A 15,039-nucleotide genomic window follows, 5' to 3' on the forward strand; every position below is an offset into this window, starting at 1 on the left:
CCAATACAGCCACACCCAGGCACTCAAGCCTGTGTGACTTGAAGGAGATTGCAAAGAGAGGTTGAGATGCAACAAATATTTCTGGAGCGCTTGTGCCATACATCACGCGAGATGCCTTTGCAAGTGCTACTGAATCTCCACCCCAGTCCTGTGAGATAGCTACTTGGGAGAAGAGGAAACTAAGGCTAAGGGAGATTAATATTTATGACACAATTCCTACCTAGGGGGAGGGGGGATGTTATCAATCCTGTAGAATCTGATGTGAATACGGCAAGGTCACAAGGTAAGATGCCATGTGATTGTTAACTTACAGACTATAGAACAGGAAAAGCGTCTGATGGAGATTGTGGTGAGTTGAAAATCAGGAAATATCACCTCCTGCCCTGGCCTGTTCACTTAGTATCATGGTACTCCTTGTTGTTGTTGTACAACTCTTTGCGACCCCGTGTACTGCAGCACGCCAGGCCTCCCTGTCCCTCACCATCTCCCAGAGTTTGCCCATGTTAATGTTCATGGCATCAGTGATGCCATCCAGTCATTTCATCCTCTGATTCCCTCTTCTCCTGCCCTCCATTGTTCCCAGCATCAGGGACTTTTCCAATGAGTCATCTGTGCACATCCTATGACCAAAATACTGGAGCTTCAGCTTCAGCATCAGTCCTCCCCATGAGTATTAAGGGTTGATCTCCCTTAAGATTGACTGGTTGATCTCCCTGCTGTCCAAGGGACTTTCAAGAGTCTTCTCCAGCACCACAGTTTGAAGGCATCAATTCTTTGGCATTCTTCCTTCTTTATGGTCCAGCTCTTAAAACTGTATGTGACCACTGGGAAGACCATAGCCTTGACTACTTGGACCTTTGTTGGCAGAGTAATGTGTCTGCTTTTCAACATACTGTCTAGGTTTGTCATTGCTTTCCTGCCAAGAAGCAATCATCTGATTTCATGGCTGCAGTCACCAACCGCAGTGATTTTGGAGCCCAAGAAGAGGAAATCTGTCACTACTTCCACCTTTTCCCCTTCTATTTGCCGAGAAGTAATGGGGCCAGATGCCATGATCTTAGTTTTTTTTAATATTTAGTCTTAAGCCAGCTCTTTCACTCTCCTCCTTCACCCTCATCAAGAGGCTCTTTAGTTTCTCTTCGCTTTCTAGCATCAGAGTTGTATCATCCACATATCTGAGGTTGTTGATGTTTCTCCCACCTATCTTGATTCCAGCTTGTAACTCATCCAGCCTGGCATTTCTCACGATGTGCTCAGCATATAGGTTAAACAAACAGGGTGACAGCAGACAGCCCTGTCGTACTCCTTTCTCACTCGTGAACCAATCAGTTGCTCCATATAGGGTTCTAACTGTTGCTTCTTGAGCCACATACAGGTTTCTCAGGAGACAGGTAAGATGGTCTGGTATTCCCACCTGTCTAAGAGCTTTCCACAATTTGTCATGATCATGGTACTAGCAAGGTTTTAAAGTCAAAGTCACCAGGTTCCAAACTTACTGTACCACTCAATAGCTGGGTGCCTCAGCACATTATATCATTCTACTGAGATTTCATTTTCACATTTATGAAATAAGGATAAACATGTCCACCCCCAAGGAGTGCTGCTGTTTAGTTGCTCAATCATGTCAGACTCTTTACGATCCCATGGACTGTAGCCCTCCAGTTTACTCTGTCCATGGGATTTCCCAGGGAAGAATACTGGAGTGGGTTGCCATTTCCTTCTTCAGGTGATCTTCCGGACCCAGAGATGAAACCCATGTCTCCTGCATTGGCAGGTAGATTCCTTACCGCTGAGTCACCAGGGAAGACCCTTTTTGATAATAGCCATTATCAAACAGCCACAAAATTATTATTTTAATTTGTATTTTTGATTGTCAGTGACTTTTTTTTATTAATATATGTCTATGTATTTGTTTGTATTTATTTTACAAAATTCCTTTTCATGTCCTTTCTCATGCTCCTGAGTCATTCACTAATTTTTAAAATTGCTTTGTAGGAGCTCTTTATGATTTGAATAATAATTGTGGTGGAAACTGCCAGTTGCTTACCTGATATGCTTTCTTCGCTTCTTTCTTACTAACAGAACTGTTCTTATGGAGAAGGAAAGGGCAACCCACTACCATCCATGGGGTCGCAAAGAGTCAGATACAACTTAGTGACTAAGCACGAACACCTAACTTATAAACAATACTTGGTCATAAAAAAATAGCCTTACCTGTGTCAAAATGTGTAATTCTTCAGCTCTGTGGTGTCTGCTTTACTTAAAATTGATTGGAAAAATTGTTTTAGTCTTTTTGTGTTTAATCATATAAAATGTTTTTTAATGTGTGCAGATATGAAGCACATAACTTAATTATTTAAATATTGTTTCAATCCAGAATATTTAGGTAATATGGTTGTCATTAATGATAAATCTTGCTGAAATAAGTTACAATTTACTGCCACTAATAAAACATCATAGCAATATTAAAAAAAAAGAACTGTTCTGAAATAGTTTATATAAATGAAGTTTTACACATGCAGTTCTTTGTGTTTGGCTTCTTTCATTCATGTTTTCAAGGTTCATCTGTATTATAGCTCATATCAGTACTTCAGCCCTCTTAATTGCTGAACAATATTCTATTGTATATCTGGTTTATACGAGATTTTATTGTATTTCTTCATTCATCAGTTGATAGACATGTTCTTTCAATTTTTTGGCTATTATGAATAATGCTACTATGAACATTCATGTAGAAATTTTTGTGTAGCTGTATATTTTCATTTTTGTTAGTTATATACTGAAATAATATCAATACAAAAATAATACTGAGTATCAAAATATTGAACTCTATGGCAATGGCAACCCACTCCAGTACTCTTGCCTGGAAAACCCCATGGATGGAGGAGCCTGGTGCGCTGCAGTCCATGGGGTCTCGAAGAGTTGGACACGACTGAGCGACTTCACTTTCACTTTTCACTTTCATGCATTGGAGGAGGAAATGGCAACCCACTCCAATGTTCTTGCCTGGAGAATCCCAGGGATGGGAGCCTGGTGGGCTGCCACCTATGGGGTCACACAGAGTCGGACACGACTGAAGTGACTTAGCAGCATGGATGTGAGAATTGGACTATAAAGAAAGCTGAGGGTCAAAGAATTGATGCTTTTGAACTGTGGTGTTGGAGAAGACTCTTGAGAGTCCCTTGGACTGTAGGGAAATGCAACCAGTCTATCCTAAAGGAAATCAGTCCTGAATATTCTTTGGAAGGACTGATGCTGAAGCTGAAACTCCAATACTTTGGCCACCTGATTCAAAGAACTGACTCATTTGAAAAGATCCTGATGCTGGGAAAGATTGAAGGTGGGAAGAGAAGGGGACAACAGAGGATGAGATGGTTGTATGGCATCACCGACACAATGGACGTGAGTTTGAGTAAATTCCGGGAGTTGGTGATGGACAGGGAGGCCTGGTGTGCTGCAGTCCATAGGGTCTCAAAGAGTTGGACACGACTGAGCGACTGAACTGAACTGATGCTGAAATTAATGGATTCCAAAGGAGGACATGATTCTTTGCCACATTAAATATTCATTCATTCATTCATTAAATATTTACAGTTTTGGACTTCCCTGGTGGTCCTTTGGTTAAGAATCTGCCTGCCAGTGCAAGGGACATGGGTTCAATCCCTGGTCCAGGAAGATTCCTCATGCTCCTGGGCAACTAAGCCCATGCACCACAACTACTGAGCCCGTGCTCTAGAACTGGAGAGCCATGACAAGAGAACAGCCCCACTTGCCACAACTAAAGAAAGCCTGAGTGCAACAAGAAGGACCTAGTGAGGCCAATAATAAATAATTTAAAAAATTTTTAAAATATTTATAGTTTCAATATATTCATTCATTTATTCAACTATCTATATTGAATGCTTACTATGTATCAGGCATTTTGCTAGGAGCCTGAAATAAAATATTACATGAAAATCCCCAGGAAGAAACTATTTTCATTTGAAAAATCTATTACAAATAGAACTGGACCTCAGATATTTTAGCTTAGTTTGTTGGCAGCTTTTCCCCTATAAGTGGAATTGTAAGTGGATCGTATGTTAACTCTATATTTAACCTTTTGAGGAACTTGCCAAGCTTTTTCCAAAGTAGCTGCCCTACATTACACTTCCACCAGCAGTTTTTAAGGGTTCTAATTTCTCCATATCCTGTCAACATTTGTTATAGTTTTTGATTGTAGCTATCCTAGTGGATGTGAAGTGGTATTTCATTGTGGTTTTGATTTGCATTTCCCTGATGACTAAAGATGTTAAGCCTCTTCCACAAAAGTGGAAAGCAGACTAGAATACTGAAATATTATGAAGCTATCATACCAGCTCTGAACTGTGTATCTCCAGACTTATTTTTTTAATATTTATTTATATTTATTTATTTGGATGAGCCAGGTCTTCGTGGTGGTAGGCAGGATCGTCCATCTTCGTTGTGGGATGCAAGATCTTTACTTGTGGCACGCAAACTCTTAGTTGCAGCATGTGGAATCTGGTTTCCTGGCCAGGAATTGAATTTGGGCCCCCTGCATTGGGAGCACAGAGTTTTAGTAACAAGATCACCATGGAAGTCCCCAGACTTATTTTTTATATGAGAGAAAAAATGGTAAGCCACTGGATTTGGAGGATCTATGGTGCAATTCTTTTTTTTTTTTTTCCTTTGGCTGACCACATGGCTTGCAGGACTTTAGTAGCTTGTGGTGAGACACTCAGTTGTGTCTGACTCTGCAACCCAATGAACTGTAGCCCGCAAAGGCTCCTCTGTCTGGGATTCTCCAGGCAAGAATACTGGAGTCGGTTCCCATTTTCTTCTCCAGGGAATTGTCCCAACCCAGGGATCAAAGCCAGGTCTCCTACATTGCAGGTGGATTCTTTACCATCTGAGCTACCAGGGAATTTATTTTATTTTATTTTTTAAAATCAATTTATTTATTTTAATTGGAGGCTGATTACTTCACAATCAGTTCAGTTCAGTCGCTCAGTCATGTCCAATTCTTTGCAACCCCGTGAACCACAGCACACCAGCCCTCCCTGTCCATCACCAACTCCTGGAGTCCACCCAAACTCACATCCATTGAGTTGGTGATGCTATCCAACCATCTCATCCTCTGTCATCCCCTTCTCCTCCTGCCCTCAATCTTTCCCAGCATCAGGATCTTTTCAAATGAGTCAGTTCTTCAAATCAGATGGCCAAAGTATTGGAGTTTCAGCTTCAACATCAGTCCTTCCAATGAACACTCAGGACTAATCTCCTTTAGGATGGACTGGTTGTATCTCCTTGGAGTCCAAGGGACTCTCAAGAGTCTTCTCCAACGCCACAGTTCAAAAGTATCAATTCTTCGGCACTCAGCTTTCTTTACAGTCCATCTCTCACATCCATACTTGACTACTGGAAAAATCATAGCCTTGACTAGATGGACCTTTGTGGACAAAGTAATGTCTCTGCTTTTTAATATGCTGTCTAGGTTGGTCATACCTTTCCTTCCAAGGAGTAAGTGTCTTTTAATTTCATGGCTGCAATCACCATCTGCAGTGATTTTGGAGCCCAGAAAAATAAAGTCAGCCACTGTTTATACTGTTTCTCCATCTATTTGCCATGAAGTGATGGGACTGGATGCCATGATCTTAGTTTTCTGAATGCTGAGCTTTAAGCCAACTTTTCCACTCTCCTCTTTCATTTTCATCAAGAAGCTCTTTAGTTCTTCACTGCCTTGATGTACTCCTTTCCTGATTTGGAACCAGGCTGTTGTTCCATGTCCAGTTCTTTTTTTTTTTTTTCCATGTCCAGTTCTAACTGTTGCTTCCTGACCTGCATACAGGTTTCTCAAAAGGCATGTCAGGTGGTCTGGTATTCCCATCTCTTTCAGAATTTTCCACAGTTTCTTGTGATCCACACAGCCAAAGGCTTTGGCATAGTCAATAAAGCAGAAATAGATGTTTTTCTGGAACTCTCTTGGTTTTTCGATTATCCAGCGGGTGTTGGCAATTTGATCTCTGGTTCCTCTGCCTTTTCTAAAACCAGCTTGAACATCTGGAAGTTCACAGTTCACATATTGCTGAAGCCTGGCTTGGAGAATTTTGAGCATTCCTTTACTAGCGTGTGAGATGAGTGCAATTGTGTGGTAATTTGAGAATTCTTTGGCATTGCCTTTCTTTGGGATTGGAATGAAAACTGACCTTTTCCAGTCCTGTGGCCACTGCTGAGTTTTCCAAATTTGCTGGTATATTGAGTGCAGCACTTTCACAGCATCATCTTTTAGGATTTGAAATAGCTCAACTGGAATTCCATCACCTCCACTAGCTTTGTTCATTGTGATGCTTCCTAAGGCCCACTTGACTTCACATTCCAGGATGTCTGGCTCTAGGTGAGTGATCACACCATTGTGAATATCTGGGTCGTGAAGACCTTTTTTATATAGTTCTTCTGTGTATTCTTGCCACCTCTTCTAATACCTTCTGCTTCTGTTAGGTCCATACAATTTCTGTCCTTTATTGAGCCCATCTTCACATGAAATATTCCCTTGGTATCTCTAATTTTCTTGAAAAGATCTCTAGTCTTTCCCATTCTGTTGTTTTCCTCTATTTCATTTCATTGATCACTGAGGAAGGCTTTCTTAACTCTCCTTGCTATTCTTTGGAACTCTGCATTCAAATGGGTATATCTTTCCTTTTCTCCTTTGCTTTTTGCTTCTCTGCTTTTCACAGTTATTTGTAAGGCCTCCTCAGATAGCCATTTTGCTTTTTTGCATTTCTTTTCCATGGGGATGGTCTTGATCCCTGTCTCCTGTACAATGTCACAAACCTCCATCCATAGTTCATCAGGCATTCTATCTATCAGATCTAGTCCCTTAAATCTATTTCTCACTTCCATTGTATAATCATAAGGGATTTTATTTAGGTCATACCTGAATGGTCTAGTGGTTTTCCCCACTTTCTTCAATTTCAGTCTGAATTTGGCAATAAGGAGTTCATGATCTGAGCCACAGTCAGCTCCCAGTCTTGTTTTTGCTGACTTATAGAGCTTCTCCATCTTTGGCTGCAAAGAATATAATCAATCTGATTTCGGTGTTCACCATGTGGTGATGTCCATGTGTAGAGTCTTCTCTCATGTTGTTGGAAGAGGGTGTTTGCTATGACCAGTGCATTCTTTTGGCAAAACTTTATTACCCTTCGCCCTGCTTCATTCGGTACTCTAAGGCCAAATTTGCCTGTTACTCCAGGTATTTCTTGACTTCCTACTTTTGCATTCCAGTCCCCTATAATGAAAAGGACATCTTTTTGGGGTGTTAGTCCTAAAAGGTCTTGTAGGTCTTCATAGAACTGTTCAACTTCAGCTCCTTCAGAGTTACTGGTCGGGGCATAGACTTGGATTACCGTAATATTGAATGGTTTGCCTTGGAAACGAACAGAGATCATTCTGTCGTTTTTGAGCTTGCATCCAAGTACTGCATTTTGGACTCTTGTTGACTATGATGGCTACTCATTTCTTCTAAGGGATTCCTGCCCAAAGTAGTAGATATAATGGTCATCTGAGTTAAATTCACCCATTCCAGTCCAGCTTAGTTCGCTGATTCCTAGAATGTCAACGTTCACTCTTGCCATCTCCTGTTTGACCACTTCCAATTTGCCCTGATTTATGGACCTAACAGGAGAAGGCAATGGCACCCCAACTCCAGTACTCTTGCCTGGAAAATCCCATGGATGGAGGAGCCTGGTAGGCTGCAGTCCACAGGGTCACTAAGAGTCGGACACGACTGAGCGACTTCCCTTTCACTTTTGACTTTCATGCCTTGGAGAAGGCAAAGGCAACCCACTCCAGTGTTCTTGCCTGGAGAATCCCAGGGACGGGGGAGCCTGGTGGGCTCCCGTCTCTGGGGTCGCACAGAGTCAGACACAACTGAAGCGACGCAGCAGCAGCAGCAGCATGGACCTAACATTCCAGGTTCCTATGCAATATTGCTCTTTACAGCATTAGACCTTGCTTCTATCACCAGTTCCATCCACAACTGGGTGTTGTTTTTGCTTTGGCTCCATCCATTCATTCTTTCTGGAGTTATTTCTCCACTGATTTCCAGTAGCATATTGGGCACCTACTGACCCGGGAAGTTCATCTTTCAGTGTCCTATCTTTTTGCCTTTTCATCCTGTTCATGGGGTTCTTATGGCAAGAATACTGAAGTGGTTTGCCATTCCCTTCTGCAGTGGACCACATTCTGTCAGACCTCTCCACCATGACCCATCCATCTTGGATGGCCCCACACAGCATGGCTTGGTTTCATTGAGTTAGATAAACTGTCATCCATGTGAGCAGATTGGCCAGTTGTCTGTAATTGTGGTTTCAGTCTGTCTGCCCTCTGATGCCCTCTCGCAACACCTACCATCTTATTTGGGTTTCTCTTACCTAGGACGTGGGGTATCTCTTCACGGCTGCTCCAGGAAAGCGCAGCCACTGCTCCTTACCTTGGCTACTTTACAATATTGTATTGGTTTTGCCATACATTGACATGAATCCACCACGGGTGTACATGTGATCCCCATCCTGAACCGCCCTCCCACCTCTCTCCCTATCCCGTCCCTCAGGGTCATCCCAGTGCACCAGCCCCGAGCACCCTGTCTCATGCATCAAACCTGGACTGGCGATCTGTTTCACATATGATAATATACATGTTTCGATGCTATTCTCTCAAATCATACCACCCTCGCCTTCTTCCACAGAGTCCAAAAGACTGTTCTTTGCATCTGTGTCTCTTTTGCTGTCTCACATATAGGGTCATCATTACCATCTTTCTAAATTCCATATATATGTGTTAGTATACTGTATTGGTGTTTTTCTTTCTGACTTACTTCACTCTGTATAATAGGCTCCAGTTTCATCCACCTCATTAGAACTGATTCAAATGCATTTTTAATGGCTAATACTCCATTGAGTATATGTACCACAGCTTTCTTATCCATTCATCTGCTGACAGACATCTAGGTTGCTTCCATGTCCTGGCTATTATAAACAGTGCTGTGATGAACACTGGGGTACACGTGTCTCTTTCAATTCTGGTTTCCTCAGTGTGTATGCCCAGCAGTGGGATTGCTGGGTCATATGGCAGTTCTATTTCCAGTTTTTTAAGGAATCTCCACACTGTTCTCCATAATGGCTGTACTAGTTTGCATTCCCACCAACAGCGTAAGAGGGTTCCCTTTTCTCCATACTCTCTCCAGCATGTATTGTTTGTAGAATTTTGGATAGCAGCCATTCTGACTCCCTTGAGATGGTACCTCATTGTGGTTTTGATTTGCATTTCTCTGATAATGAGTGATGTTGAGCATCTTTTCATGTGTTTATTAGCCATCTGTATGTCTTCTTTGGAGAAATGTGTGTTTAGTTCTTTGGCCCCATTTTTTGATTGGGTCATTTATTTTTCATACCAGGGAATTTATTATATCAGTTTCTGTGAATCCGGAATCTAAAACTATCTTAGCTGAGGCTACAGTTATCCAGTGGATGGACTGAGGCTGGAGATGGTTCAGTGACATGGCTGTTGAAGGGACTGTTCCTTACCACATGGACTTCTCCATAGGACTGCCTGAATGTCCTCACAGTTAGGCAACTGGCTTCTCCCAAGAGAGAAAGAGACTAAGATGGAAGCCCCTATACCAAAACACATACATCGCTTCCACTTTATTCTCTTTTCAGCATCTAGTCACTAAGTCTAGGCCACACTCAAGTAGAGAGGAAATAGGCTCCACTCCAGGAAGTGAAGAATATCAAAGAATTGGTGGGCATCTATTAAAACCAACACGCAGATACATTAACTTTTTGTTCTTTATAAATACTGAAAATGTTTTCCTTTCCACTTTGTTTATACAGCATGTCACCTTAAAGAAATAATTAATCCCACCCTTACCTACTGATTTGAAATGCCATTAAAATCCTGGATGAGTATTTTCCATTGATCCATATATAATATATTCAATATATAGCTATTTCTACTCTAGTGCCACATCACCATAACTATTGATTTTTCTCTCTATATAATTGATCCTATCTTATTAGTTCTAATAACTAAAAGGTCTATCTTTTGTATGTGTGTTTCCCATTTTTCACATTCAAATTATATTCTAAAAACAAAATAACATCTACAGCTGTGATGTTCAGTTAAATCTTTAACAACAGGCTCTCCAGGGAGAACAAAATGCCCTACTTTTTAGCATGTACTGATTTTTCTCCTATAAATACTGGTTTTAAGCTAGCAACTCACAATGTGGTGTTTCCTCCATACAGATATAATTGAGATAAATAATTTCAGAGCATAAATAACAGTAAAACAGTTAAGGGCTGAACTGTGTGTCACCAAATTCATAGGTTGAAACCCTGCCCCCAGTATTTCAGCATGTGACTCTATTGGGGATCGGGCCTTAAAAGAGATGATTAAGTTAAAATGAGACCACTGGGGTGGACCCAAATCCATTCTGACTGGTATCAACCTAAGAAGAGGATATTTAAACACGGGAGGCAGGCACACAGAGAAAAGGACAGTGTGAGGACATAGAAACACGCAGCCAGCTACAAGCTAAGGACAGAGGCCTCCCAGGAAACCAAACCTGTTGACACCTTGCTCTTGCATTGCCCCCAGAACTGTGAGAAAATAAATTTCTGTCACTTGAACTACTTAAGCCTTTTGTTATGGCAGTCTTAGCAAACTACAAAAGGCAGTACAGTAATTAGACTGTGATGAGTTTTCAGTACTTTTTAAAAATTCTCTTTAAATTATGCTTGCACAATTTTTATGTGTGACCACACGGCACGGCGTGAGGGTTCTTGGTTCCTGGACTAGGAGTCAAACCCTGGCTCCCTGCAGTGGAATCTCAGAGTCCTAACCACTGGACCACCAGAGAAGTCCACCATTTTATTTTCCTAAATAAGTTTTTTAAAGAAACTTTTAAAGCTTTCTTTATTTGCTGTCTTAAGCCAGGTTTGTGCACAGCACGCAGGATCCTAATTCCCTGACCAGGAAATTGAACCTGTGTACCCCGCATTGGGACCACACAGCCCCAGCCACTGGACCGCCAGGGATGTCCCCAGAACTAATAGTAAATGTGCTTTTCAAAAGTAATTAAGGACACCTTGCCCTCAGTTTGGATTTACCTTACAGATAAAATCCCCTCTGTTCCTCCCTCCACTTTGAGAATCCCTGACGAGGCATAAGGGAAGGACCAGCCAGCGGGTATCCCCATTCACGCGTCACTGTAAAGTGGAGGCCTTAAAGGACATAAAGGTGAAGAAAACCTAGACAAACTTGAGCCAGTCTTTTAAAAATTACCAATGATAAACAAACGGGCATTGCCTTGGCAAGCAAGACTTTTAATGACAGGCTGACGTAGGCTGGCAGAGTTTGAGAGTGGTTTTTATAACAGGCGAGCTCCTTTAGGCTGCAGTTTTTAGCATAACCTGGCTGGCTGCGACTTGTGGCCTCGCACCTCCCAGGTGGAGGTCACAGACTCTCTTGTGGTGAGGATCCCTAGACAGAGCGACACTAACCACAGGAAGAAGAGAGAGATGGCGAGGTAAGGACAGTTTTTTGAGGGACAGAGGAAAGGAGCCCTTTATAGGTACGGAAACTCCGGGTGTTAGCCTCGACAAGCGGATCTGAGGAAGCACCGGCTCCTTCTACTCCTCTCTGAAGCCCAAAGGGAACAGCCGCGGCTTAAAGGCCCTCGGTTCCGCCCTGGGGCCTTTGTTCCGGCGCTTAACGTTCCAGAGTCAAACGCCTGAGGGATGTGGGCGGGGGCGGGAACTGCAAAGCAGCAAACCCGGGGCGGGCGGAGCGGAGACCGCGTCACCGCTGCGGCCGCTAGGGGGCGCGCGAGCCCTTGCAGCCGCCCGGCCCCCGCGCCTGCGCAGATAGCCGCGCACGTGACCGTCGCCCCCGGGAGTCCGCGCCCCCGCGTGTTACATAACCCGTGCCCTGGCGGCGGCGTGGGTGGCGCGTCTGGCTCGGAGAGCTGGGAGCGTTACCAGCAATCGCCATTTGGCCACCACCCTTGGGTTTGGCGCAGTGGCTTTTCATTTTTTGAATCCCGACGCTGCCATTTACCAGCTCTAGTCACAGACAAGTTGGTTAGCCTTTCCGAGCCCCAGTGTATGAACCTGTAAACACTGGGCCATCTTAGTTGTGTGGATTAAATGAGAGGTGATGGGGTTGCATCAGGCACACTTAAAGTGAGCTCAACAATTAGGGCTTCTCTGGGGGCGCAGCGTTAAAGAATCCTTCTGCCAATGTAGGAGACAGGTTCCATCCTTGGGGAAGCTTCCCCTGGAAGCTTCCTGCGGCAACTCACCGCACGCAGTACTCTTGCGTGGAGAATTCCATGGACAGAGGAGCCTGGTGGGCAACAGTTCAAGGGGTCGTAAAGACTTGAACGCGACTGAGCACGGGAGTGTGCACACAAACACACCAATTCTCAGATTAAATAGGGTGGCAGGTCTCCAGGTACTGCTCCCCACCAACGGTGGGACTGGACTCTGCCCTTGGCTCTAGGCCTGAGCCTGACTGTGGTTCTAGTGTTTTGCTTTTCAAACTAGTGTTTTAAGCTGCCCCTTTTCTGTATAACACGACCCACCTTCTGAAGGCAGTCTTAACAGTTTCATCTGGCACCCACCCAAAGCAGCAGAAGTCCCTTCCTGCGCTGGGAGGAAAACAGGCTTACTTACCGAGGGCTATCTCCAACGTGGCACAGGAGTATGACCTTAAGAAATCACACATGCAATTGAGATTTAATAGATGTGTGAAGCCAGGTCATCAGGTTCTCCTGTAACTGTTACAGGGACAGCAAAGTACATGTGATAAATCTTTAATGAGGAATGAGAAAACACTAAACTTATTCCTAGAAGAAATGAAGCAGAAATAGGTGCCTCACAATGGCCATACATGGCAGAAAAGGAAAAAGAAAAACAGTCTTGTCACAGTTCACACTTCGGCCAGACAAGAGGGCGTTGGGATGGAAGGATTTCACAACTAGCCAAGGATGGCATAACAGGTTTAGAAACCAGATATGTTCCAACCGTTTATGAGGCTGTATCTGTGGTGGAACCTACCCAGATCTACTAAGAAGTATTGGCCAAAGCGCTGTCCTCCAGAATATAGCGAGGTTGGTATCTTCTGAGGGGGACTTGCCTGGCTGCTTTTATGTTTCCAAACTAGAAGCCCAAGACCCTGGTATAAAAGTAAGGAAAGACTTTGTGGGGGCTTCCTGGTGCCTCAGAGGTAAAGAACTCACCTGCAACACAGGAGAGTTGGGTTCAATCCCTGGGTCAGGAAGATTCCCCGGAGGAGGAAATGGCAACCTGCTCCAGTATTCTTGCCTGGGGAATCCCATGGATAAAGAAGGCTATGATCCACGGGGTCTCAAAGAGTCAGACACAACTGAATAACAACAAAATGAGCTCGTGACCACCTCTTCCACCTCCTTTCCTGGAGGCAGTGCAGCAGAGTGTTTAATAAAGCCAGAGAGTTCTACAAAGATACAAATCCCAGTGTCCTTAAAAAAAAAATTTTTTTTTTTCTTCTGTACACCAACATTTCAAATGCAAAGTCCTGGGTAGTTGCAGTATTTTTCCTGATTTGCTTTTACAGCTTACATCCTAGAAGCAAAGTTGGACATCAGAGAGAAAGGCCTTGGCTTTGTCATTGCTACTCACAGGTGGCAGTACCACTCTGCAGTCCCACACACTTTATGAATGTGCTCATAAAGGCATTGAAGTCTTCCTCCCCCCAACATCACCCCTGTCCTTCGCTCTGCTGTAAGCATGAAGTTCTATTTCGAAGTCACATGCATGAGGCTGAGATTCCTCCTTGAGAGCCAGGGAGAGCTGATCCTGGGCTTAATGTGGTCATGAATTGAACGATTTGAAGATGCTCCAATATTTCCAGTTGCATCCTTTATATTAAGTAGGCATGGAAACAAGCCTCAAACAGTTCTTGCATGTTGGGAAGAATGTGTTTAGAACTTTAAGGGTTTTCTGTTGACAAAGAAGTGAAACTCACTGAGCAGCCATATCAAGTGGATCATGGTGGCTCTGTGGAAGAAACTGAAAAACATGAAGAACAGAAAAACAGTAATAAAAAACTGAGGAACTGATAAAGAGGAAGAACTGAACAGCTCAAATTTTCATAAACTTGTTACAGTGTTCCATGCTGTAAAATAACTGAACAATTTCATTTCTGAACAAAATCCCTCTGTGTAGAGAAACCTGAAAAGTGCATGTGGTTAAATCTATACATTGTAATTCCTTGTAACCCAACAATTCTGCGCATAAGTATGCCCCCGACAAAAATGAGCTGCCTAGGTCCATCAAAAGACTCCTGATAACTGTACACAGTAGCTTTCTCCATAGTACCTAAAAATGGAAACAGTTGTGGTATATCCATACAACCTGCACATGCTGTGTGCTCAGTTGTGTCTGACTCTTTGTGACCCCCTGGACTATAGGCCGCCAGGCTCCTCTGTCCATGGAATATTCCAGGCAAGATTACTGGAGTGGGTTGCCATTTCCTCCTCCAGGGGATCTTCCTGACCCAAGTCTCCTGTGTCTCCTGCATTTCAGGTGGACTCTTTACTTGCTGAACCATCAGGGAAGCCCACTCATACAATGGAAAACTCAAACAACTATCATTTCATGCAACAACATGGATGACTCTCAAAGACATAATGTTGAGAAAAAAACAGGTCAGACACAAAAGAATACAAAGAATACATACTGTATTGTTTCATTTGCAAGAAATCGATGAAGTCAGTCAGTCCGTCAGTTCAGTCGCTCAGTCATGTCTGACTCTTTGCCACCCCATGGACTGCAGCACACCAGGCCTCCCTGTCGATCACCAACACCCACAGCTTACTCAAACTCATGTCCATTGAGTAGGTGATGCCATCCAACCATCTCATCCTCTGTGGTCCCCTTCTCTTGCTTTCAATCCTTCCCAGCATCAGGGTCTTTTCAGATGAGTCAGCTGTTCACAGCA

This window comes from Bos javanicus, chromosome 5 (genome assembly GCF_032452875.1).
Source record: "Bos javanicus breed banteng chromosome 5, ARS-OSU_banteng_1.0, whole genome shotgun sequence".
Classification (NCBI taxonomy): Eukaryota; Metazoa; Chordata; class Mammalia; order Artiodactyla; family Bovidae; genus Bos; species Bos javanicus.